This window comes from Accipiter gentilis, unplaced genomic scaffold, assembly GCF_929443795.1.
Source record: "Accipiter gentilis unplaced genomic scaffold, bAccGen1.1, whole genome shotgun sequence".
In the NCBI taxonomy this organism is placed as follows: domain Eukaryota; kingdom Metazoa; phylum Chordata; class Aves; order Accipitriformes; family Accipitridae; genus Astur; species Astur gentilis.
In genome coordinates this window covers 523093-548695 of record NW_026061042.1, presented here as the reverse complement: position 1 = coordinate 548695, position 25603 = coordinate 523093, and the positions used below count along the sequence as shown (strand labels likewise).

At 45.6% G+C, this 25603-nt stretch overlaps 2 long non-coding RNA genes across 2 annotated transcripts; both read right to left on the bottom strand.

Moving 5' to 3' along the window:
- Positions 1-331: 331 nt before the first annotated feature.
- Positions 332-1465, bottom strand: LOC126037327 (uncharacterized). The gene is made up of 3 exons (XR_007505617.1): positions 1406-1465; positions 1264-1330; positions 332-429 (listed from the first exon to the last, which is right to left on the bottom strand). It is a non-coding gene; the product is annotated as an uncharacterized LOC126037327 (long non-coding RNA).
- Positions 1466-1530: 65 nt separating this feature from the next.
- Positions 1531-4437, bottom strand: LOC126037329 (uncharacterized). The gene is made up of 3 exons (XR_007505619.1): positions 4358-4437; positions 4207-4264; positions 1531-1564 (listed from the first exon to the last, which is right to left on the bottom strand). It is a non-coding gene; the product is annotated as an uncharacterized LOC126037329 (long non-coding RNA).
- Positions 4438-25603: the final 21166 nt, after the last annotated feature.

The following is a 25603-nucleotide window of genomic DNA, read 5'->3' as shown; positions in this document are numbered from 1 at the left end:
CCCCTTACTACAGCTAGGATGAACGCAAGGCTCCTAGGCACAACCTTGCTTTTTGATACTATAGCCCACTCATTCCCAAACCATGGGTAGGGGAGAAGTGAACCACAGAGATTCGGATCGGACATACAGTCACTGGGGAAGGGAACCAAAAGCTTGACTTCCACACTTTCATGCTGCGTAGACAGTATTTTAGAAGGGGCTCAGAAACAAGGCCCTTTTTCATTTTGGTTTGCAAGACAATCACTACCAATAGGAGTCTTTAACAGGAATATTCTTATTGTCAGAGTTGCACAATCTATCAAGGAGAGAGCTTGCTTACTCTTAGGTTTTTTATTTCCTCCTGACGTTTCAGTTTTTCAAAGAACGACTGAAAGAAATCTGATCTTTCTACACGTCTAGGAGCAACACAAGCCACGTCTATGTCAGCACCTGCAAAGAGATGCCATTTGTTCTGTTACTGTTGGAAGACACTTTCAAACATTACAACTATGACCAGACACCAAAAGTTTACCTTTAGTGTGTACTCCAAGCCTGTAAGAACCAAACGTAAATATTTTGCCGCCAACATTTGCTACTACTGAAGGGGGAAGATTCTGTGGGTAGAAGAGAAAGAGTTTTCTGGAGAACAGAAGATACACGTTGACCTACGTGCAAGTTTAACTAGCATAGAAGTTACTTAGAAAGACTACAGCAGCCTCCATAAACAATGTCTTCTCCCTCCCATACTGAGCTGTTAGTCTAATAGACTGATTCTGTTTTTCTGAAGGGAGTGCTGGCAACTCACAAACAACAACAACAACAAAAAAGGTGAGTACTGTAGCAGTCGCTTCATCAGTTTAAACAAAGACCTATTATCAGTCTTCCCTGCAGCAGACCCACATAAATGAACACCATCTAAGAGCCATACCAAGGGCAAGTCTAGAGTAATAATTTCAAACTAGATTGAGTGCTGTAGGCTGTCTGGGGCAAGTTTACTGCCCTGTTACCATCTGTCTCCCCCCACAATGTCTTGTTTCAGCTTTGTTAACCGCTACAAGTCAACTGACAGAGCCACTTCACAAACTTATTCAGTGCCCCAAGGACTTGAAGGTCTTCATCTAAAGGATCTTTTATACATTATTTCAATGGCTTTTACTACAGATCTCCTTGATACTTAAGAAGGAAGTTAAATGTTGAACTTTAGCATAAATCCTAGTAGTATCGCCTTTGAAAGAAACAAAAAGGCTTCAGCTGTTTTGATAAGAACCTATCAAAAAACCTTACCTGGCTCTCACCAAGTTCTGAAATCCATTCTTTGACCAAGTTATTCAGTCTGCCAAGAACAACCAGCCTGTAAAGAAAACTCATGTTAAGTTTGCCCTAAAAAACCCCCAGGACATTAACAAATTTTACAGTCTTGTTATACCTGTCATGCAGTTCTTCCTCCTCTTCAAATACCCCCAATGCTTTCATCGCTTCAAGCAGCTTCTGAGTATGAATGGAATCTCTATCCGTAGGAGGAGCCAAGCTAATTGCAGAAGTCATTCCATAGTGCCTTGGAGGCTGGTTCTGCAGCCTAGGAGTACTGGGGGAGAAAATAAAATACCGAAGACTCCACAAAAGAGAAAAACAAAACCCAACAAAACAACAACCACCACCTTACTGCAAAACACCCTTCCACTTACAGGTTTCCAAATCAGCTTCTGCCCTTTTGCCCAGCATTAATATAAATGAGGGAAAAAAGATCCTGCTTATGGTTTTTAGATAACTTGACCTAACTTAGAAGCAACTTCTTTAAAAAACACTTGTGGATATAAGAAAAGATCCAAGTTGCTGCTCTCTGAAGACAGCTTATTTGCATTGCGCTGGACAGTTGGAACTGATCGCCAGGAAATAAAAAGGTTTGAAATCCACTAAGGGCGACACTATGTACAGCACAAGTTTTGGACACATTTCAGTTTCACAGCACTTTTGACTTAAGGTTATTCCCATCAGCTTCCCAATCACATTAAACAAGACAATTTAACACTGGCTTCTTTTAGTTCAATGTATTGGCTGCGCTTCTACTGATTCTGAAAGGACATTAGAGTTGATTGCAGAGCAGGGACAAAGTGGTCTGTTAAACAGAGTTGTTGCAGTAAATGCAGCATTACCTTGGTTTTGTCTATGGAAGAGGATGAAGGAAAACATCAACCAATCTGCAGCTAATGTTGCTAGCAGAGCCTTGTGCTCTTAACACAGCATTCCACTTTTATAGCTCAGAGGCTTAGCTCTACATACATCTGGTTTAATCTAAATCCAAGAGATGTACATCAGCACACAGAGCAGCACAAGTTAAGCTCTGCTTGTAGAAGGTGCTCAAATCTGCTTTCGCTAGCTCACTGCCCAGTCAGGCAGAGCATTACCAGCTGAAACCAGGAGAGAGAAAGGAGGGGCACCGGAGGTAAGAACTGTACTTAATGGATCAAGGGTCTCTACAGAAACACTAGTAGCAAAAGGGGGACACCCATTAAAAAGGTCTCTACAACTCATCATGCTTGTCAAAGAGTCCATATCCAGACCCTAAGGCTACAGGGATTAATGATGGCATTATTCAAACCGGCTATTTTCCTACTTCACAAATGGACGGCTTCAAATCTGAGCTGGGTTAGTCAAGAGACGCTTAGAACTATTTAAGGTATCTGACCCACTTTGGCTGGAATGGGATGAGGAAATGCTCACAGGACAGCCTCAACACTTGATTTTAAAAAGATAGCTTATTACAACTCCTGATTTCTAATTGTTGCCTTTACTCTGCCACTGAGGGAAGATGGATTTCTCTCTCGCAGAGTAGCTTTGTCCAACTACAGACGTAGCTTTTAGTCACCTAGTGGGCTCCCCTACCCCCCTTCTCTATGAGCTCATTTTTCAAACTTTTTTTTCTAGGCGTTTTCCAAAAAGCTGGCGGGGGTAGGGGGGTGGTATTAGGACTGTAGTCCTATGAACTACTCTCCCCAGTCAGAACGGCTGTTTACTTTCAAGTGTAACTAGGCCCTGACCTAATTTGCCTTGTCTTCTTTATAGGCATGTCAACTTCCACTTCCTAAGTCAAAATATTCCTAATAAGTATTTTCCTTCTTATGATACCATTTTCATAACAAATACAGAAGGAAAGCCAATGAAGCGGGAGTGTGGTGGCAAGCACTTCTTGTTCTCAACTGAAGCCTTTTTCTCCCTGCTCTCTGTTCATTTGAGACTACACTCATTTCTTGACCCTCCTACTTGCCTTCCACATCCTCACCCCCAACACTTCCCTCAGTCTGCTCTCCTCAGACTCAGCTTTGCGACTGTGGATGGAGGCTGCCCAGGCTTAAAAGAGACTCCCATCTCGCATGTGCCCACACTTCTTCACACTTCTGATCTGCAAAGTACTGCACAGATAGTAACTCATCTTCTCCCAAACTTCTTTCATCTTCTTCCACGTACGCTTCCTACGTCGTTGCCTCACCATGATGTATTTGGCCTGCTCTTGTCCCCGACTTGTTATTCTCCTGCTTACTCGATTGGAGATTTTAGACAATCTGTGGGATGGATCCTGGGGTTTGTTTTGATTTATCTTAAGATTTTATAAACACAGGGCACCCTTACAATCTACCTATCTAGAACACATATATACTAAAAGGAAGGACTGACCTGACCCTGCAGTCACAGATAAAACAGACTCCTCTCTCGCCAACTGAGAGAAAGCAGCTTGGCTATTTGGGCTGACTACATTGAAGACATTCAAAATGGTCATAACAGAGCAGTGTTGACTTTTCCAAGAATTTGCTCAATCAGCATCAACTAAGTTGTTAGAAAAAAAGAATGTGGAGGCTGACTCCTACTGGGAAATCAATTTCTACAGTCCTGTTCAGCCAGGAACCAAAAGGGTGCCTTTCCACTTGATCCTTTAACTGTATTCAATTTTGATAGGTAATTCTGGTTTCCTCAAAAAGACTTCCTTTGTCAGAGTCCTCTTCTCAATCAGGTACTGGAGGTTTATTTTAAATAATTTCACTGCAAGCACAGATCCCCTTTGTTAAAGCCAGTTCAAATTAGGCCATTGAAAAATTAACGACCACTTGTATTCTCCACAACTATCTGTGCATACGTACTTCACTATGAATCAGCCGTTGCAGAAGTCAAGTGCTACGGCCTCGTTTAACAGCTTACAAGTAGTAATACATTGAATTTCTATATAATACTTACAGTTCCCAGCCTGGTCTGCCACCTGCTGAGCCAATTGTACTGCCTCTCCCCGGATGACCTTTTGGAGTGGAGAGAGGAAAAAGCAAAAAATCCCATGCAGTTTATCTGAAGATAATGTTTTGAAAGGAATTCTAAAGTTACAGTTCCTTACCAGTGGTGGGTATTGACTGTCCTTGGGGGCCCAGACGACTTGCTAATGCTGCTTGTCTTCGCACAGGAAGCCGACAGCCCTTGTGAATAAACGCAGACAGTTGGAAAAGAAGCTCTACTACAATATAAGAATCACTGCATATGTTGAAATAAAGCTTACCTTCTCTTCCAACAAACTGCTGACTGACAGAGAGGAAGATGTAGATGGTTCAGCGGCACTCACCAGAACAGCGGGAGGTCTAACAGTCTTGGGTGCTGGTGGAGGCGGTGGCGGCTGCTGCTGCTGCTGCTGTTGCTGCTGAATCTGCTGATGGAGCCTTTTTGTGTAGCTAGTTCCATTTTTGAAGTTGTTCACAGCCTAGAGGCAGAAAAGCATTTACAAGAAGCTACGATGGAACTTCAGCAGATATATGAACAGAAGCCTTCACAGAGGAAAATTACTCGTGTATTCCGTAAATGCCATCAATCCTCAAAGAAACCAACATACAGATGTATGAACACGTCACATTGAACACTGATACTAATGACTGGTAGCTCAGAGGACCTGTATTTCAAGTACTTCAGCGTTAACGCCAAATGTGAAAGCAAGGCAATCGTGTTCAGTAAGAGCGGGACTCGAATTTGCCAGATCATCTCTAAAGAGTCGTAAGCTTCTGTGACAGCAGCAAACAGTGCATTTGAAAAGTCAATTTAGCCTTATTCAATTACGCCTTGCTTAAGGAGATGTAAATTAATATTTTCTTCCCTTTCCGCTTTTTACAAAGAGCCTTTTCTTACAAGCACTTTATGTAAAAGTTGTCATGTTACCTGGCGTATGCACTTGTTGGGAATTAAAGCATCAGGTGAAACATCTGTCTCCTGACACGTTGGGCATATATGTTCCTCAGATTCCAGTAATGCTGTTCTAATACCTGCATAGAATTAGAATAATCAAAACAGTATTTAGCCAAACTAAGGAAGTTTTGGGGGTTCTCACCAATCATAAAGACATGTCTATGATTAACAGGTGAATATAGTCTTGAACTGAGAGCATGAAGCTATAAATGTTCAATAGTGTAAAAAATTTCTAGTATGCAGCAAATAACTATACAGTTTTGTATTTCACCATTGGAACATCTGCAGATGTAGCATAGGCTGTGTCTTGATGTTGCAGCTAGTCTTTTGCCCCACTATCTAGTACAGCGAGAAGTCCCCAACCTCAAGGTTAATGAACAAAACATGTGTCAAAAAAACCTCATTAATAGGTTCAAAAAACCATTAGGAGGTTCGAGTTCTGAAGGTTTTAACCAACTCTCCCGTGGAGAAGAATGTGGATTAAATGCCTAACTATCCATTTGTTGCAGACCACTGTAAGTCACCAGAGTCGGCTATATAATTTTGTATGAGACAAAGGGCTGTGGACCAACTAAAAGCATTCAGTGTCTAATACTGTAATCCCCTGCACAGTTAGCCACTCTCCTCATACTCGTCCTTCCGCTTGTAAAGAAGACTTAACTAGATACCTAAAAAGGGGAAAAGGCTTCCTGGCTTTTTTCGCCCTTGATACCAGAAGAGCCCTTTCCCGTCCAGGGTATACTTCAGCATAAAATAGAACCGGTAGCAAAGTAATTTTGTTCCCTCCTCTTTCTGCTTTCAGAAAATCAGATGTGATGTTTAGAATTAACAAACACGGGCGTAACACTTACATTTGTCACAATAACTGTTGCCACAGCAGGGAATAACAGCTGCATCAGTCATTATGTCCTTACAGATGAGACATGACAACTCATCTGGAACGGGAGCATCTGAGGTGGAGGAAGAGGAGGAGGAGGAGGAGGAGGAAGAAGAAGACGGCTCCTCTGGTAAAAAGGGAGGCTTCTCCATCCTTCCTCTAGCATAAGCTTCCCTGGAGGAGGGGTGGGGAAGGAAAAAGAAACGAGTTAAAGATGGGTAGAGGAAAACTTTTCCAAGCTTTGCATTTTCTCAAAGCAAGAGAAGAGATGGAATTCTTCTCGCTCCACATGAGCCTCCTAAAAGGTAGGCGCTTAGTTTAAACTACTTTTCTATAGCCACAACACTAGAAGAGGGAGGGAGGAACAATCTTCCTTCTGCAGAACTCTCCCATTCATTGGAGCAACTAAGAAAGAAGCTCAGACTAGAAAATTAATCTTTTCACAGCTAGAAAGCAGGTGAAATGAATCCCACCTCTCCTTTGCCAGAGGATACATGTAAATTGCAGGCTCAGCATAACGTTAGCCTCCGAGCAATTACATTTTATAAAAGCAAGAAGTCGATGTTACAGCTTCTACAAAAGGAGATCCAGGACGGAAAACCAGAAGTGCTACCACGGTCATTTTAAAAGAGCCACTCCTGTCAGCACACGGCAGTATTTTCTCACTGTATAGCAACAGGAAAACTTCAGCCTGTTTCACACATGGGATTTCAGAAAAGTCAGAGGGGGAGGAAATCTCAGTCCAACAGCCATCTGTTAGACTTGGCAAGAAGCCTTTGAAACATAAAACAGAAGCAAAATGAGCTTTCAGTGACTACGGTTAAATGGCATCAATACTCAACCAGGGACTTACTGCAATTAAAACACGCAAATATTCAATAGATGGGGCAGAGAGAAATGTCTTGGTTTTGCACAAAATAATAAAAACTGTGAACTGCCATTAAGAAGAGTGGAAAACAGAAACATTTCCACTAATACTGAAAGATATAAAAACATGCACGAGTGTTCCCCCAGAAAGACCTATGGATATATTGAATGTCTACGACCTAGGAAAAAGAAAATGTCACACTTCTAATTCCAGCTTCCCCTGGAATTTTGAAGGCCTTTGCAACATTGCCATACAACCTCTGCATTTCACCCCAACAGAAACAATTCTTAATATGAGGATTCATGTATTTGTTACGTAACTGCCAAGGCAAAACAATTAAAAACTAAGTAACACCACAAGTCCCCCACAATCTTACCCCATTTGTCGGGCAGTTCTTTATGTAGTGGCCACGTTTTCCGCAGTGAAACCAAGTAGATGATGGCGGAGCGGACCCAAGGGTTTCTTCAGGTAACTAAATGGTTTGGGGGAGAAAACCAAAGAGGTAGGCATGTGTCTCTCTCGTTAAAACAAACATCTCTGCAATTTTTCCACGATCTGCAAAGATCAGATGGGACACAATCAACACTTACTTGACTGGATCGTATTCGCAGCAGGACCCTATCTTCAAAGCTTTTATTTCACCTTCTTCGGAAGCACTGGCTTCAGCCACACTGGCAGTCTGTTTAACAGGCAATTATTTGACACGCACATTAGAAACACATTTAAGCCCACACAGCCAAAGACAACACCGCTCACCCGACCCTGCAAAGAGCAGCACAACACTAGCTGAGGTTGCATGAAAACAGGGGCTTGCATAAAATATAGCTGTCCTGAAGATGTTCTGGGGAGTCCTTACGTCATTACAGGGTGTATATGTGCCTGTTAACCTACTTGAAAAGAGCATTCTAGGGCACTCAAAACCTTAGGCTCTCTTTGGGCCTCACATAAAGACTGGTGTAACCAATCCAATTTTCTTCCAAGCAGGCTCTGGCCATGTCCACCAAAAATTACCCTGTCCAGTATTTTTAAGCTGCTCTTTAAGCTCCAGACTAGCTGAACGAGAAGACATCCACTGTACATTTAATTGAGAAAGATGTACGCAAGGATCATTATTTACATTTTTGCAGCATTAAAAGGACACACAGCTTAAAGAGTCGGGGAAGCTGGTTTTTGCTTGTGGAAATTCAGCTTCTAACACAGAAGCATCATTCAACCTTCAGGCGCACAATCTCTCTTACATCCTTCACAGAGCTGATGGGGATAGGCACACCTTGCATCCCTGAATACCTGGGTCTGGGAAAAGGCCTTGTCAGAGCATGCCTTCACAGCCTTAAAAAGGATGAGACATCCAGCAACCATCCTTACCATGTGTATTCTAAGATAAAAAGAAATACTGGCAACACTCTTTATCATGGGGACGAGGAATACAGCTGGAAAACTACTGTAAAAAAAAACATGGAACAGCAACACAGCATTCTGGCTGCAATGTGTGTTACTTCATGACAAATGTCATGAAATAAAAACTGATGGTTGGTGGGACTTGTGCATTGTAACATGTAGCTGGGGTAGGTTCAGAATACTTTAACCAGGGAATCCAAAAGCTATTTGAAATGTTGGCATAAATACTTCAGATCGTAACTCAAGAGCAGAGCACAAAAAAATATCTCCTAAGGGAAGACGCATAACGGGCTCTTTCATACGCACGGTATCTCTTTCTGTGGAGGTGAAGCAGGCTGAAAACCACAGAAGACGGCCAGGAAGAGCAGAAAATTTGCTGCAGTAAATACACCAATTGCAAAGCACGTTCTAGCTTGACCTCACACCTATTTTAAAACAAATACTTAAGTGGGTCCAGCGTGTACAGCGTTGGTTTCTCTTTATTGGCTCATATTCCACACTGGATTAGCAGAGGAGAGAAAAAAACCTGCTTGAATATACAAAAATAAATTTTTTGCACTAAAGATCACAGCTATTGCCATCTTCCATACCTGCCTCAGCTCTGACCTCTAAACCCCAGTGCCCTTCTTACACCAGGAACTCAGCCATCTTTTCCAGATGCAGGAGCACGTCCCCACAATCCCCAGGAGACCTGCATCTCTATCAAAAGGCACTTGGAGCTAAAAGATGAATTGGCTAGCACAGGTCTCACCCTGCCCAGCAGCCTGGAGATTTGGGTTCACAATTACAAAACACTTTAAAGCCAAAACACTCTCTCTAGCTGCTACTTTGCTTATTCTTGTTTGAAAGAAATACTTGTCAATTTGAACATCTTTTCCACATCAAGTCAACCAGATTTGTTTACATTCAAACTTTAAATCAAAAATGTATAAAAACCCAAACTAAAAAAATTGCACCGTGCTCTTCATTTTTACCTAACTTTTTAAGCATCTTTTGCTCAAAATACTTCTATTTTCATTATAATCCGGTATTATTTCTCGGGAGTTATAGAGCACTTTTTTCACTTGAGTGCAATTTAGTTAGCTTATCTCCTAAAAGTACTTCATTCCTGATGACTTAACAAGACTCACAGTGCAAAATGAGATGCAGCATCTCCCTGGGCAATGCTACGCGCCTTGGGCAGTGGTCCTCCGAAACAGGACAAACAGAGAGTGCCTAAGCTTATCAGGGATGAAGCAAAGAGGAAAAGGCATCTAATTAGACCTACTCAAAGATCCAAGCACGATCTTCAAACACAAACTTTCTTCCGCAACCAAATGTCTAAGACTGACTTTCCTTTCTGTTAAAATCAATCTATCAATCAATGAGAGACTGTACTTGGCTTCAGTAAGGGCTAACAGCAGAGTTGCCAGAGACCTGATGAGTAACACAGGAGACTGGGGTGTGATTCATCTGACTAAACGTGGATGTCTCTAATGTAGACGCCCACGGCCAAGCCAAACTTGGTCCCATTTTTAGGCAACACAGAGTTAAGTCCGTGTAACCAGTGCTTCAAGGGACCGTTTATCTTATCCTAAATAAACATTTATATATTTGGTCAGAAAGACCGCCCATTAGATTCACTGATTTTATTCACTACGTCTCCTTTAAAATAAAACAGGACCTCATGCCAGTTGTGCAGGCAGAGACGATTGCAACTGCGTTACAGATACACTGTTGAGGTCTGACAAATCACAGTCCACCTCTGCTCCATCCAGGTTGGCTCAAGACCGGGAATTCACATCTCCCTCACCTCCAAAACGGCAGATTCGCCTGATAAAGCTCCTCCTATGAGCAATGACACCAGTCGCTGGACCAGAGACAGAGAGCCAGTCCCCACCCACAGCCCACAGCTCCTGAAGGTCACCTAAGGAGATCTGCAGATTCCAACTTTACCTCTTCTCAAGCCCAAACGCCGAGGGATTTATGCCAGAGAGAGGAGCTCCAACGGGATCTTCTGGCTGCGCTGGGTCCGTTGACCCAACTGGGAGGGACCATTCAAAAACTGCCACAGGGACCCCAACATTCTGAAGCATGCGGGGGGGGCTGGGCTATGCAAATGACGGAACCCCCAACAGCTGCTTCCACCCCACTGCCACCCACCCGCCAGACCTCACAGCACCGACTGCTACAACACACCAAACCTTCGTGGGGTGATGCCCCTCCACGCTCAACTCCAGGACGCAAGCTTTGAGGGTGGCATGGGCTTGAGATGGCATCCTTGCTCCTGGAGGGCGAGATGGGCATGTTCACCCCCCTCCGAAAGAGGGAAAAATAACATCAGAAACTCTCAACCGGACACAACAATAGCTTGAACTCATTGAAACCCGACACAGAAGATGTCTCCATGAACTTCTCCTCCTACTTTTTAACAACCAAAACACATTACTATGCTTTAGTGGTACGCTTCAGTCAACCATGATTAATTGCAAGAAATCACACGAGATCATCTGAACGCCACTGTGAAGGCTGTTTAATGTTTAAGCAAGCTGGGAAGAGATTTTGTCAGCCAGGAGTCCATCAGTTAGCACTTGCATCTTCAAGGGAACCAATTTTTGTAATACAAAACGGGTATTTTTATTCCTAAACCCATTTACTCTCAGCAGGGGAAGGTAATTCACTGTATACTAGCACTCAGCTGTTCACACACACTTCCCCAATTTTAAAAAAACCAAACAACCCAACAAGTTGCACTAAGCAGTATTTCAGATGGAAGGCAAATGTAGGTAATCCTTCCTGAAATAGAGGCAGCTCAAAGCAATTGTCCTCCTGTCCCACAGGGAGCATCCCAATAGAAGACTGAACGCTTTAGGACTGAAGGCCACTTTTTAGAGTACACAGCTTCGTTTATAAGGCCCAAGTACACATTTTTCTGTCCCAAAGCCTTGTTTTGACTGTCCAAATACTCCTTTTCGCGTCCCAACCCTTCTTTTTTGTGAACAAATCCTCATTTTGATGGTCCAAAGCTTTATTTATAAACTCCAGAGCCCCATTTCAGGCTCCACAACCTTGTTTCTAAACTCAAATTTTGAGGCTCCGAACCTCAGTTTTAGGGCCCAATGCCTCATTTTCGGGGTCCAAAGAATCGTTTCCACAATCCACCCCTTCATTTTTAGGGTCCTGAAGCCTCATTGCAGGGGCCCAAATACCCATTTGTAAGGCCCAAACCTTCCTTTTACAGCACAAACCCCACCGTTAGAGCCCCAAGCCTCATTCTTTACCTTCCAAAGCCTCCTCTTCAGGGAAGAGAGCCTCCTTTCCAGGGACCATAGGCTCATTTTTAGGATCCAGTCTGCAACTAGGGAGAGCCCAAGGCCTCATTTTGAGGGTCCAAATATTCAATTGGAGGGCCCAAAGCCTCATTTTAGAGGCCAAGCTCCTCATCTGGGGTGCAAGGCATCTCTTGTTTAACGCACAACCCCTCATTTGGAGCTTCCAAAGACCCATTTCTAGGGCGCAAAGCCCTCGTTTTTGGTACTGAAGCATCCCTTGAAGGCACAAAACCTAATGCAGGGTTCAAAGCCTCAGTTTCATTTCCAAAGCCCCACTCTTAGGGCCCAAACCCTCCATTGCAGGGTCCAAAGGCCTCTTTTAACAGCTGAGGGCCTCCCCTGGAGTGACCCAAGCCCTCTCTTTGGGACCAAAGCCTCATGTCTTGGGGCCCTATCGACACCAATAGGTTCCCCTCCTTTGCAGAGCCCAAAGGGTCACATGTAGCATCTCCCCCACCATTTTTAGTGCCCAAAGCCTCATCTGGAGGGCCAAACTCCTCATTGTTCTGGTCCAAACCATTTGGCCTTTTATGACCCATAGCTGTTCTTTAGGGCCCGCAGTTTCACTTGGAGGGTTTAAACCCTCAGCTTTAAGGCACAAAGCCACGCTTTTAGGCTCCAAAGTTACACTTACAGGGCAGAAAGCCTCGTTTTCCCTTCCCAAAGTCTTAGGTTTGGCTTCCAGAGCCCCATTTCAGGCTCCAAACCCCCATTTTGAGGGTCCACGGGCTCCCTTGCAGTTGGCAAAGTCTCCTTTTTAGAGCCCAAGGCCACTTTTTTAGTTGCCGAACTCCCATTTTCAGTCTCCAAAGCCTCATTTTTAGGATCCGGCCAGTCGTTTTCAGGGTCCAAGCCACATCCTGAGTTTCCAAACCCTCATTTTTATGCTCCAAACCCTTCTCTTAGGGCCCAAAGCCTCATTTTGAAGGCCAGTCCCTTGTTGCGACACAGACAGGACTGTCGGGGGATGCAACGGGTCTACAAAATGCCTGACAGTTCGAGAACAGCGCGACCTTGAGCAGCTTGTAGTGTATCCTTGAAAGTCTGGGAAGATCCGAGAAGAGCGGTACAAAAACAAGATAGCGATAAGAAGAACCGTTACTAACTAAACCAATCATCTACTAACACATACTCTGAAGTAGGGGATAAAAAGGTGTGTTAGAACAATAAAGGAGCCATTTTGCATGATCTGTTACTTGTCGTGTCCGTCTCTACCGCGACACAGGACTACCAACGGGCCTGGGTAGGAACCCCAAGGCCCATCAGGAGGTCGTGAGGGGACGAGAGAATAAACGCACAGAACAAGGCGCAGCCTTCAACAGCGCCCACCTATGGGACTCACAGAAGGCATGAGTACAGCTTTACAGAGCTGGACCAGCCCCTCCAATAGCCCAGCCACAAAGCTTTCTAAACAAGGCAGAAACATTGACTCCTTTTCTCGTCCCTACTTAAGATTCCCTGTAGAACTGGGTCTTGGCCTGACCGAGGCTGTAGGAGGGAGGAAGACGAGGGAAAACTTTGCAGGGAAAACACCCAGACACAGTATGGCCTGGCATCAATAAATGTAGGCACAAGCAAGCCCTTGGGAGCAAACTCTTTATTCTCTGCCTGGGGGAGCTGCCTGGGGGCTCTGTGGCCCTGGAGCCGCACACCTCCTCAGGACATCCTCCACAAGGCTCCCAGCTACCGCCCTCTTCAACGACTCGGGCTGCACGGGCTCCTCCGGGAGAAGCTTTAAACGCACTGGTCTGTGCCGTGCTCCTGCCTGGGTAGGGCGCTTGGGACCCGCTGGAGGCATGGGCTCTCTTGGAAACTGGGGGCCCGTGGAGGGAAGGGTGTCTGCGGTGCTCCCTGGCCGGAGTATACGCAGAGTTTCCAGTGCAGGCACTGAAGACCTTGCTGTGGCTCCTTGCTGTGCTGAGCCCAACTGAGTTTTTAAGAGTAGAAAAAATCACTGCACCGGCCAGAAAGTGCCTGGAAACTTCATCCCTCTTCATTGCCCATTTGCCATGCGAGCTCCACAACCTGGGAGCAACGCAGCCAATAGAACCTTCGAGAAGCAGACTCACAGCCTGCTGCAGCTGGCCCTGCTCAAGCAGCCGAGGTGGGCTGGATGATCTCTAGAGGTCTCTTTCAGCATCCATTCTGTGCTGCTGTGACTCTGTCTCTATCATGGTTTAACCCCAGCCAGCAACTAAGCACCACCCAGCCGCTCACTCACTCCCCCCCCACCCAGTGGGATGGGGGAGAAAATCCGGAAAAAGAAGTAAAACTCGTGGGTTGAGATAAGCACGGTTTAATAGAACAGAAAGGAAGAAACTAATAATGATAATACTAATAAAATGACAACAGCAATAATAAAAGGATCGGAATGTACAAATGATGCGCAGTGCAATCGCTCACCACCCACCATTCACACCCAGCTAGTCCCCGAGCAGCGATTCCCCCCCCCCACTCCCCAGTTCCTATACCAGATGGGATGTCGCATGGTATGGAATACCCTGTTGGCCAGTTTGGGTCAGGTGCCCTGGCTGTGTCCTGTGCCAAGTTCTTGTGCCCCTCCAGCTTTCTCGCTGGCTGGGCATGAGAAGCTGAAAAATCCTTGACTTTATCTAAACACTCCTCGGCAACAACTGCAAACATCAGTGTTATCAAGGTTCTTTGCATACTGAACTCAAAACATAGCACTGTACCAGCTACTAGGAAGACAGTTAACTCTATCCAAGCTGAAACCAGGACACTTTTAACCACTTAACCTTCCGTGACAAATACCCCAAGAGCTCAAGAAGAAAGAGCAGAAAGACAGGAGACAGGTGAAAGCCTAGAGCGCCAGCTAGACGGAATGAAAGACCCTCTTCCTTCTCTGAAGCTTCAGCAAGGCTTCCTTCACCTGCTTGTCTTGGAGTCTTGGGTCGATCCCGGAGAAGAGAGCTTCCTGCAAAAGAGAAGAATCATATAGGGTAGCCTCATTGGTCAAGTCTGGGGCTGCTACCTGGGATCTCCGGTCCTTATAAGAATAGGCCAAAAGACGCTAGGAGACGTCTGGAAGGAATCACAGGGGATCCCGGAGGGCACAGCTTCCTACAAAAAAGAAAAAAACCTCAACGGTAGCTTCCTAGGAGGAGTCTGGGGCTTCTTCCTGACCCCTTAGTAGGTAAAGCAGAGGACAGAAGACTGTGGGAGATGCCTGGGAGGAGTCTCAGGTGCCTGTTGGAGTTGAGAGATTTCTCTACAGGAGAACAAAAATGTCTCGAGCTACTTACTTGGAGGAGTCTGGGGCAGGTAGCTGGGATCTCCGGTCCCGAACGCAGAGGTCAAAACATTCTGGGATGACGCCTGGGAGGAGTCTTGCGTCGATCCCGGAGAAGAGAGCTTCCTGCAAAAGAGAAGAATCATCTCGGGTAGCCTCATTAGACAAGTCTGGGGATGCTACCTGGGATCTCCGGCCCTTATAAGAAAAGGCCAAAAGACTCTAGGAGACGTCTGGAAGGAATCACAGGGGATCCCGGAGGGCACAGGGTCCTCCAAAAAGGAAAAAAACCTCAACGGTAGCTTCCTTGGAGGAGTCTGGAGCTTCTACCTGACCCCTTAGGTAGGTAAAGCAGAGGACAGAAGACTGTGGGAGATGCCTGGGAGGAGTCTCAGGTGGCTGTCAGAGTTGAGAGATTTCTCTACAGGAGAACAAAAATGTCTCGAGCTACTTACTTGGAGGAGTCTGGGGCAGGTAGCTGGGATCTCCGGTCCCGAACGCAGAGGTCAAAACGTTCTGGGATGACGCCTGGGAGGAGTCTTGGGTCGATCCCGGAGAAGAGAGCTTCCTGCAAAAGAGAAGAATCATCTAGGGTAGCCTCATTAGACAAGTCTGGGGCTGCTACCTGGGATCTCCGGCCCTTATAAGAAAAGGCCAAAAGACGCTAGGAGACGTCTGCAAGGAATCACAGGGAATCCCGGAGGACAGAGGTTCCCGTGTCCCCAGCGCTGCGATAAACAAAGTGCCTGCTTCTTAACTTCACGTTGGCGTTAAGGAGTTTTATTCTGGATTTCGGTAACGGTTTTGGCGACCCAAATGGGACCTTGCGAGTGAGACTGGACGAGATCACGTGTCGATCGAGCTCCGGCCGGCACCGAGGTATTCTCGGGGAGAACCGTCACCCTCGACACGCAAAGCTCCTCGCAGCGTTCCCTGGAAAAAAGGTAAGGCGCTGCTTCTTTGGAATCTGTTTGGAAAGCCTGCCCGTGAGGCGCGGCGAAAGCTTCCCAGGGTTGGGGCTTGGAGGGTAGCCGTCTGCAGTGGAAGCCTAGGCGTCTGCCCGTAAGTCATAAGCGAAAGCTATTGCTGGGTTGGACTTTGTGTATTATTTGGGACAGCTGTCGTTTGCATTTGTTTGGTATTTGGTATTTGAATGTATATAAGTATAATGGCATTAGCAAAATTGTTTAAGAATAAGAGTGCAGGAAATAGAACTGCTGATGAGAAGTTACCAGAAACATCACCGCTGGGATGTTTATTGGCACGTTGGGGTGAACTGCAGGAAAAATGGTAAACAAACAGAACTTTGAGTTACAATACTATATTGCAATTACTGTTGTTTTGTAGGAGAGAGAGTAAATGGAATAAAGTGCCATATGTAGATTTGTTCTTTTTAAGTGAACGTATCGGACGGGGACCGGAGGGGAGTCTCCCAGCAGAACCTCTGGTTACAGCTAAACTGGGAGAACAGAAAATTGAATTTGAGTTGACACTAGAGTCACCTTTTCAGTTTTAAATACCTCAGAGGGAGAGTTAAGTTTTGAAGAAATTGGTGGTGTTGGTGCAACAAGCGAACGAGAAACTAGACCCTTCTTTAAATCTTTAACAATGAAATTAGGAAAGCAATGGGTCACTCGGCAGTTTTTGTATGTGCCAAATTCTCCTAAACTCCTGTTAAGGAGAGGTCTATTTGGGAACTTAGAGGCAGAAATTAAATTTAAAAATGGAGAGCTTAAAATTTTAATTCCAGAAACTAAACGTATCGAAGCAGCGGCTTTGTTGTTAACAGGATGTTTACCGAAAGCAGAAGATTATACCGGTCCAAGTGTAATGCTGTCATTCCAGTCGTCTGGACTGGGAAGTTCCCGGTAAATCCAAAAAGCAGACCCTGTGAGAGTTGATTTAAAGCCAGGATCGAATCTGGTAAGAATGAAACAATACCCCCTAAAACCGGAAAGTCGGAAAGAGTTAGTAATGGTAATACAAAAATTTTTAAGATACAAATTGTTAATAGAATGTGAATCCAGATATAACACCCCGATCTTGCCTTTTAAAAGGCTGATGAAAAAGATGATAGATTAGTTCAAGACCTCCTCAGAGCAATAAATCAAATAGTACAAGGTATTCATCCGGTCGTAGCAAATCCTTATACTTTGTTAACAACCCTAACGGAGAAATGAGAATGGTTCACAGTGTTGGACCGAAAAGATGCCTTTTTCTATATTCCCTTGGATCCCAATAGTCACGAGGTTTTTGCTTTGGAATGGGAAAATCCTGAGACTGGGAGAAAAACACGATATACGTGGACAGTCTTGCCTCAAGGCTTTAAGAATAGTCTTACCATTTTTGGAAATCAATTGGCACGAGAATTAGAGATTTGGAAGAAAGAAAATAATCAAGAAATCTTGCTGAAATATATGGACGATCTGTTAATGGTAGCTGAGACGGAAGAACAATGCACAAAGTCAACTCTTAACTTTTTGAACTTTTTGGGAATCAATAGATATCGAGTGTCAAAAGAAAAAAAACCAAATAACCCAGAAAGAAGAAACTTAAATTTGAGTTTTAAAATCCTAAAAGGACAGAGACAATTGGGAACTGAGAGAAAAGAGGCAATGTGTCGTCTCCCCGAACCTAAGACTAAAAAAATGAATGACAAGCATTTCCGGGAATGGTCGAGTGGTGTCACCTGTAGATTATAAATTGTGGCTTGCTGGCCTGACCTTTATAGGAGCAGCTCAAAACCTCAAACGACGGATTGGACCGATGCCGAGAAAGCTACCTTCCAAGAATTGAAACAGGCTGTAACAGGGGTGCCAGCCCTAGCGTCTGCCAGATCTCACAAGAGACACTTGAACTTTCTGCTCGTGAAAGAAGAGGTAGAGCTCTGGGTATCCTGGCCCAATATTTAGGGCCAAATGGGCGAGCTGTGGCCTACTTCTCGAAGTGATTGGATAACGTGAGTCTGGGATGCTCCGGTCGTCCGAGAGCCGTCGCTGCAACTGTGCTACTGATCCAGGAAGCTCGTAAGTTCGCCTGAGGAGAAAGGATTACTGTACGTTTCCCATATGATAACTGTTGTGCTAAAACGGAAAGGGGGGCACTGGTTATCCTCTAGCAGAATGCTGAAATACCAAGTGGTGTTGTTGCTGGAACAAGATGATGTTTACCTAAAAACTACTACCGCTGTTAACCCTGTTGCGTTTTCAACAACTGACCGAGTTAAAGGAGAACTGGAACGTGACTGCTTGCAGGCAATCGAAAGAGTTTACTCCAGCTGACTGGATCTCTGAGATGGGCCACTAGAAGAAACAGATTGGGAACTATATGCCGACGGAAGCGGTTCCATCTGTGAAGGAAAACGTTTTATCGAGATAGACAATAACTACTGAGGAGGTACTTGCGTTGCCAACTTTGCCTTCGATGATCTCTGCCCAAAAGGCTGAATTGATAGCTCTTACTCGAGCTCTGGAACTAAGTCAAGGAAAGCGAGTCAACACTTGGACAGACTCAAAGTATGCTTTTGGAGTGGTACGTGCGCATGGAGCGATACGGGGAGAAAGAGGACTGTTATCTGCACCAGGAACTGCCGTTCAGCACGCAGAACAAATACTGAAATTGTTAGAAAGCATTCAAAAACCAACAGCAGTCACGATGATGCACTGTAAAGCACATCCGTTAGGTAAGACCGGTCCTAACGCAGGTAACCGACTGGCTGATAAAGCTGCTGAAGAGGCTGCAGAAAAAGGCATCCTAGCACTAGTTCCAGAGAAAGGTATAAAATTGCCTAAAGAAACTCCAAATTATAATGAAAAAGATGAAGAATTAATTATTAGATTGCAGGCTAACAAAATGAAACAGGATAGGCTGTAACACCGACAGGTCGAATAATAGTCACACCCACAATAATAAGAGAAAATGCCCCATTGAACATCACAGAGTATACTGGGAAACAGAAAGCGAAATATGACAAAGATTGTTTAAACAATTATAAGTGGACGTGAAATGTATATGTAAATTTATCCCCGAACCAGTAATAAGATCATCTTTGGGATTATTAAATAAGGAAATTTTTTAGAAGAATATTAGCAAATTGATTTTATAGAATTGCCTTGAAAATAAGGATATGTCCTAGTTTTAGTTGATATCTTTACTGGGTGGCCCAAGGCTTTCCCTTGTCGCACCAACAAAGCAAGGGAAGTAGTCAAAGTCTTGCTCAAAGAGATAATACCAAAATATGGGGTGCCTGTAAGAATGTCATCTGACAATGGCCCTCATTTTATAGCAAAGATTATGAGACAAGTTGAGCCAAGTATTATCTATGGATTGAGACTATCACACCCCACATAGACCACAGGCAAGTGTGTGGGGGGAGAGAGAGAGAGAGAGAGAGAGAGAATGAACTATATCCTTAAGCAACAGTCGAGTAAAATTTGTCAGGAAACCTCACTCCTCACATGGGTTAAAGCGTTACCCGTGGCTCTATTAAGAATCGGAGTATAGCCAGAAGAGAAAGAAAAGCCAAGTCTTTAGGAAATGTATGAAAGACCATATCAAGAGTCCTGTGTTCTGAGTATCTTGAGTGCCTTTGGAGATATGTTTTTAAAAGGTGTTATGATTTCTTTAAGCAATTCTTTTCAAGAACTTTGTCAGTATGTCTCCACAGCTGGACCCTTAGAATTGGACGTAGCAGCGCATCCCTTCCGACCAGGAGATTGAATATATATAAAATCACCGAGAAGTGGAAAGGACCGTATCGAGTCATTTTAACAACACTTGTAGCAGTAAAGGTCTGGGAGAAGAACCTTGGCTTCATTATTCGAGAATAAAGAAAGCACCCAACAAGAAACTGGAAGTCTAAAGAAACTGTCCCTTTAAAACGGAAAATCTATAAGTAAGTTTCACGTTATCTATTTGGGAAAACAGTTGTGTAAAGTTTATAATGTTGGGGTTGCTATTAGGAATATTGTCGAGGGCAATAATCTTTTTGTGTGTTTAGAGGGTGTATGTGGGGTTTTTTGAGGGGTTCTAAACATGAGATAAACAAAATGAAACAATTATTGTTTGAGCTATTCATCTTGATATTAACCGGTTTTGTAATTTGAATTAAAAAAAAAAATCTAGTTTTGTAACTGATTCAAAGTTTTGTAAAGACACAGAATTTAACCTCGGTAACAGCCTGCCTTTCCGATTCCAAAGTCAGATGAAAATCTAGTTCCGTGGAGAATACTGACATTGAATTTAACCAAAACTTGAGAAAAGAGGTAGAACAACGAGAATCATTTTAGCAGATTAAATTGGATGGATTTAAAAGGCAATTATTTTTTTTAAATTTGAAAGAAGGAATTATAGCGTTGTGAATTATAACGTTACCAAACCATCCACCTCACGGACAAAAGAATTAATTTACTCGCCCTTCGGGAGAAACTTGTACAAGCACCCCTCGGGGCTGTCAGCTGCCAAAACCGTAGAGACAAGTGCAAAAAGGATCTTGGGATCATGTTTAAAATATAAAACGATGTTTAGAACTTACTGGAGTTCCAGGATCCTTGTTAGAGCCACCCAGAGTCGGGACCATCTGTGGAAATTTAGACCGGTTTAGACAACCAGAGAAACATCACACATCCTAAACAGAGCTGTATGAAAGTTTGTACTTGCAGCTAGCTCCTCTGACCCCAAACTCCCAAGACCTTCTCTAGTAGCTAAAGCTCCAAGATGGGGGTGTATTTGTAGAAAGGATAATAATACTTCACATGATCTTTGGTCCCCTCTTAATAACGGGAAAAATTTAGCTTGGAGTTGACGGCATTAAAGGACAGGTGAAAAGTTCAGGCTTAACTGCTTGGGTGACTAGTGATGCTATATGACCCACTCACCTCTTCATGAAGGAGAAAAGCAAATCGTGGTCTTGAGACTTAATAACTCTATCCTCTCTCTGGAAGAAATCTCCCTTGTGGCCTCGCTCGCGGGTGGACCTGGGGAAATGGAAAAGATGATACCTGGCAATCGCCAAGTCTTAGAACTAAAATAAGATGGGTATTAAAATCTGTATTTTGACCCCAGTTAACACCTCTTCCACATCAGATGACTCTTGACATCTGTCACTCATTCAAGGCAGTGCCTGATGCTTCAGTTCACCTTGGTGTTGAGGGGTTTGGTTCCGGGTTTCGGTACCACAGCTGCGGGCCGGGGCTGGAGGAGCCGCAGGTGCGGGCAGTGAGAGGCTGATGGCGACGCCCCCTCCCTGGCAAGGGGGGGGCCGCCGGGGGAGGAGGGGCTGCCGGGGGAGGGGCCGCCGGGAGCCCAGGCAGGAGCGGAGCAGAGCAGAGCTGAGCGGTGACCGGGCTGCGGCTGGCCCGAGGGAGAAGGTGAGCGGGGCCGGGCGCCCCTCGGAGCACGAACGTCGGAGGCGGGGGTGGCCCGGGGGCGGTGGGGGTGCCGAGGCCGAGGGGGAGCCCTGGGGGCTCACAGGGCGGCTGAGAGAACGTGCGCGCGGGGGTGGGGGGTGGGGCGCTGACAGGGCGGCTGAGAGAACGGGCGCGTGGGGGTGGGGGGTGGGGCGCTGACAGGGCGGCTGAGAGAACGGGCGCGCGGGGGTGGGGGCTCACCGGGCCCCGTGGCGGGGCTGCGCAGTCGGCCGGCGGGTCCCGGGGAAAGCCCCGAGGAGGACGGCGGGGTCCGTGTTGCACGCACGGAGCGGCAGCGGGGCCGCGCCGTGCCGGAGCTACCCGGAGCGGCGCTGGGGGCTCGGCGGGAACTGCCGCTGCGCCGGCGTGGGGAGGTGGGGGGGAACGGAAGCGGCGTCCCCTCGGGGTCAGGCAGCAGGGCAGGCTGCCTCCCGGGGCATGCCGGGAGCTGTAGTTTTCGCGGACTCGGCGGCCGGGCAGCAGCGCGGCTCTCGGGCGCGGCGTAGTCCTCGCGGCCCCCGGAGTCCGACCAGGTCAGACTCGGGAGCGTTGCCGGTTTCGCGTGGTTTTCCGCGGGCTTCCCGCTGCGCCCGCTCCCCGACCAGCCGTGCGGACGCGCCTCCCGGGCGCATGCGCCGTGCTTCGCGTTGGGGCAGCCCGGCGTTCGCTCGCCGGCGCAGGCGCCGTCCCCGTCCCCGGAGGTTTGTGATCTTGGGAAGCCCATGTCTTGGATAGCTGGGGTTGTGCCTTGCAAGCTTGTGACTCCCACCAAGTTCCCAACAAATTCAAACGTAGAAATTGTGCATCGGCCCTCCTCGCCCCCTCCGAGCTGGTCTGTTCTCTGTGGTCACCATTAGTAGCCTCGGTTTCCCACCTGTGGTTCTCCACAAAGCCAGAGCCTCGCAGCTCCATGCTGAAGGGAGTGGGGAGCTACACACGGAGAAGGCAGAGGCCCGAGTTTGTCTTTTGGGGATGAGAAGTGGCGAGGAACTGCCATAAATGGGACGTATCCCTGCTTGAGGCATGGCTGTTTCAGCTGTGCACATGGAAAATCCTCAGATACGTTGCATCTAGCCATCCTTTCCATTGACCCCGGGAGAACTGGCCTCCTGTGTCCCCCAAGTTTATTTACTTCCTGCTGCAGTGAAGTGGCTATTTTTCTTCTTTTCTCTGAGGATTTTGTGGATCTGGGCGTGGGAAGGAGTGCCTTAATGCTGGCTTTCTCAGCCTACTTCTGGGAAGCCAGGCATATCTGCAGATTAGAGCCGGGGGAGTGGCCCAGACGCCTTTTATTCCTCGGAGGGCAGTGGATTTGGGGAGTTAGAGCAAGGCATGCCTGGATGTTGGTCTCCCTGAGGGGGAGGGGGTTTACAGCCAGATGACTGAAGAGCCTCCCCCAGTCACTCCTGGGGAAAGAGTTGGGGGGTGGCTTTTAATGTACCCACGGTATCGATGTGGCAGGTGAGCATACACCCCCCTCTTGGCTGGGGGATCTTATGTGGACGCCTGCTGAGCCAGGGCTGGAAGCCCCTCTGCACACCCTGGAGGAGCTGGGTGCAGACTGGGGACGTGAGGGCAGTCGTGACATGGACACAGAGCGGCAGAGAGTCCTGCTCTTTCAGCAGTTAACGGTGCTACCGCGTGGTCAAAATCTCAAGTGCACCCGTCCAACTGTGCATTCTCTTTCCTGGGGTTTGTTTGTGGGACAAATAAACTGCCCAGCACTAGATGAGAAGGTTGTCTGCACTCCACCTCAAATCAGGTGCGTCACCTCTCGTCAGGAAAGAAGTATGGGGCTGGGCATAAAAGGAACAGTAACTCCAACGTCGGGATTCTTTTTGGCTCTGGGCACAGAGCAGGTAACCACAGCGATACAGAGAGGGAAGGAGGTGCTGATGGGTTTGTACCTTGGACTTACACTGTAGAGGATGATCTGTTCAGGACATCCATGTCATAGAGTAGCTATTGCATGATTTATACTCGTAATCAGGTTCCTACTTGATAGCCTTAACTTTGCGTGGCTTGCGTATTGAACTTTGCAGTAGTTTGTTTGTTTTTACATTTCCTTAAGGTCTAGGCAAAGGTTTAGAAAGTTAGCAGACTTAAGAATAAGCATTTATTACTTTGTCCTGCCACGTTGCCATTTGAAACCTGTTCTGAGTGTTGGTGGTATTCAAGAAATTGACGAGATTTCGAGGGTGAATCTGTATCTTTAGGTGTACTGAGCAGAAAAGTACAATGGATCTTTTTAGTTGCCAGATAGCTTGCTTTATCCAGGCGGTCAATTTGTCAAGATCAGGCTGCAGTGTCCAGGGGGCCGGGGAGGGAAGGTTGGTGTTCAAGCTTCTCATTCCTGTCAGCGGTGACTCCGCTTGCACCACTAAGTGGTGCTGTGTACATACGCTTTATTAAATCGGGAGCTGCCTGGGCCTGCCTGCTTGTGTAGTTCGGAGTGGTCCTTTTAGAGAAAATGTTCTTTTGGCTGCATTTGTTCTCCTGTGATACAAAAACTTGACAGCTGTTGGGGGCAACTACTACTTTAGGAGAATTTCTATAAAGTAAGAAATTGCTGGTTTTATTTTGTCATGGTGGGCACAAAATTAACTGATTCAGAATCACGTCCACTGCAGCTTATGCTTCCGTAACACACCACTCAACTGATTTCTATGCGTAAATGTCTTCGGAGAGGAATCACAGGTGCCTGCTGTGACTATAGGGACAAGCAGTATGGGCTCACAGGAACAGAACATGCTTTGCCTTCCCATCACCAGAAGAAAGACAGAAAGAATGAAAGAGGTGAAGAAGGGTGCTCAGGAGCAAGAGGCTGCAAGGAAGTTGCTGTACGTGATCCTTTTGCCTTGCTTTATCTGACAGAAAAGCTGCCTTCTGCTAGTTGGGTCTTGGCTTGAAAGACAAGGGGAGAGAGACTCCCGCCCCTCTCCCAGGGAGTGTGCTACTTTTGACTGGCTTGTTCTGACTATGTGATCTGCAATTACAATATTGAGATTGCATGGTGACAGTCTATACCACTGACTCCCTGAGTGGTTTTTCATTTCTGTCCCCGCTTCCTTCTCCAGCTTTTTTCAATATATCAATTTAAAAAAAAAAAAAAATTAATAAAAATTTAACCTTACATGAACATCATGCGTTGGCTTTGGCCCCAAACACTTTATTTCCTAGAAATAAGTTGAGTCTTTTCATCAGAATATGTAAAAGATTTCTAGCCACTGTAGTACTATTGTATTGTTTGTTTTTTTAAATAAGATTCTGTCCAGGTTCCAGCATGTGCACTAAATTTCTACTGCAGTAGAAGAGAGTCTTAAGCTGAAGAGAGATTTCATGCTTGGGAGAGAAAAAGGGCAGATCTTGACTCAAAAGTAACTTTTCCAAGGGAAAGGTAAACTCTTTTGTTTCTTTGGGGATTTTTATTCTGATAGCACAAGCATCTTGTTCTCTCAGGATTTTGTAATCTCTGGGAAAAAAACCCTTGGTGTTGTGTCACTTTCCTCCTTCCCTGGTTGTGTTTTTTTCACTCCTTTCAGAGGAAGTGCTAATACTGTTATAATTTAGGAAGACATTTTAACTTTTGACTCGGAGGTCTGCAGACTTCACTGTAAAGACAGTTTCTGTGCATCCAAATGCTGTTAATCCCTTAAAATACGAAATGAAAGATGTGTAACTTGGAGCTGAGACTGAGTCAGAGTATTCCAGATGGGTCTGGTTTACTTTGCATTCAGTGTTCCTGTAGCCTGTTGCTTTGGAAGGTGCAGGTAATAAGCTTTTCAATTGAATAAATGAGCGGTAGTGGTTTTTTGTTTTCCTCCCCTAGAAATGTAGTGCTTGATCAGACTGCACTGACCTGTAGAAGTTGTGGGCACTGTGGTGTTCTCCAGAATGCTACTTGGGCTGCCACTACAAGTAGGCCATTTAAAATAATAACCTTAGACTTTAAAAATACATAAAAACTTCATGATGCTTAAAGTATAGAGCAGAGTAGTCATCAGATTAAAATAACTTCATGCTTATGACATGCACAGTGATGGTTCCTTTCAGGTTTTTTGGTTGTTGTTGTTGTTGGTTGTTTTTTCTTCTTTAAGATGGCACTGGTTGCAGTGATCTTCAGTTTTACGGCACAGCTAACTGTCTTAGTATAGATATGGTTCCTTTCTGCCTACTATTTCTGTTTACTGGCAGACATAGTTAAGATAGCTCTTTGGAGTTGTGGAGTGCGCGTGTGTATATAGATATATGTGTGTGTGTGTGTGAATGTGTATGAAAATAATAAGACCTAAAGTCCCCTCC